At 45.8% G+C, this 1,679-nt stretch overlaps 1 non-coding gene across 1 annotated transcript; it reads left to right on the top strand.

Annotated features, from left to right (window-relative positions):
- The first annotated feature begins 278 nt into the window (after window positions 1-278).
- LOC116622507 lies at window positions 279-383 on the top strand. Its single transcript, XR_004297574.1, has one exon. It is a non-coding gene; the product is annotated as a U6 spliceosomal RNA (small nuclear RNA).
- Window positions 384-1,679: the final 1,296 nt, after the last annotated feature.

Here is a 1,679-nt window from a genome sequence, read left to right as displayed (position 1 = left end):
AGTGGTCTAGAAGCTTTCACTAAGAAAAGGTTTCTTTTTGTCAGTTCTCTCTTCTCTGCAGTGTAGACTGGATTACAGTGTAGACCGCAGCAGAGGCTGCATTCAGAAGTAGCTTCCAGAGCTTTCAAGGCTGCAATCTTTCTTTTGCACATTCCTCAGCAAAGTGTGAGGCAGAAACTGTACCTTGATGTTCCACCGCAGCCTTTTCCCATTGGTCACCTCACACACAAACATGGGGATCGCTTGAGTGTAAGCCTTTTTAAAAAAATGAATCTTGAGTGCTCGCTTCGGCAGCACCTATACCAAAATTGGAATGATACAGAGATTAGCATGGCCCTGCACGTGAGGATGACACACACATTCATGAAGCATTCCATATTTTTTTAATTAATTTTGAAATAAACTTAGAGTTTCAAAGACAGAGTTTCCATATACCCTTCACTCCACCTCCCCTAATATGATCCTCTTGCATAACCGGAGTACAATGATCGGAACTGGGAAATTAACATTGATGTAATACTGTTAAATAAACTCTAACCTTATTCAGATTTCATGAGGTTTTCCACTTGTATCCCTTTTATGTCCCAGGATCCAATATGCTGCACTTCTTATTACGTGTCCTTGGTCTCCTCCAAACTGTCAGCATCTCAGACTTTCCTGTCTCCTGTGACTGACATTTTGAAGAGTAGGTAAGTCACCTGTTCTTTTATAGAGTGGCTTTCAGTGTGGGGACTGAGATTCTGAATTTTTGGTGAGGAGATCCTGAAATTCATGGTGTGTCTTCTCCTGTGCATCATATCAAAGGGCTTGTGATGTTGCTGTTAGGTGTAATCACTATTTAGGTGTTTCATGTCCAGGTTTCTTCCCTGTAAAGTTACTCACTTTTCCATCACCAGGTAAGTTGCATTATGCCTGTTAAGTCAATTACATTACTTAGATTCTTCGGCTGGTGTGATGGTTATTTTTATGTCAACTTGACTGAGTCCAGTAACGCCAGAGTCTGGTTAAACATTATTTCCGGGTGTGTCTGGGAGGGTGTTTCTGGAAGAGATTAGCGTTTGAATAGGTAGACTGAGTGAAGCGGATGGCCCTCCTCAAGGAATAGATTTCTCTGCCCTTACATTTATGATCAAGGACTGGGCAATGCTGCAGATTGCAGAATTGCCTGGGAGCAGCCAAATGACCTCGGGGATTGTCTCGGAAGCAGATCCTGCCCACCCTGCAGTAAGCAGTGGTAAAGGAAAGGGGCTCTTCCAGCTGGTGGCTGAGCTTCAGCTTGGGGTTTGACAGCTCCTTCGTTCCAAGCAGCATTGAGAACAAAGACAAAACCCCATCCCTTGTGGAGTAGACCGGCACATGAAGCCCCATGACAGCAGGAGTTTTATTCCACTGGAGCCAGCTACAGAGGTACAAATCCTAACGGCCCCCTGAATAAGTACTTTGAAGTATTATGCATATCGTTGGACACCTGATCCGTGAACTGTGGTCAGGTAGGATGGGGTGGGTGGGAGGAACTGGGGCTCAGCCATCCTCTCTCTCCTTCTCTGCTCTATACTTAGGGGGACTGATGCCTGCAGACTGTTTCCCAGGCTCCAGTGTCAGCTGGCTTTGGGCTTGATTCAGCCTGCGGGGTGGGGTGGGGTGGGGGGACATGGGCAGGAGATTGGAAGAGGAGAAGA

Source organism: Phoca vitulina, unplaced genomic scaffold, assembly GCF_004348235.1.
Source record: "Phoca vitulina isolate PV1807 unplaced genomic scaffold, GSC_HSeal_1.0 scaffold52, whole genome shotgun sequence".
In the NCBI taxonomy this organism is placed as follows: Eukaryota; Metazoa; Chordata; class Mammalia; order Carnivora; family Phocidae; genus Phoca; species Phoca vitulina.
This window is presented reverse-complemented; position numbering and strand designations above follow the sequence as displayed.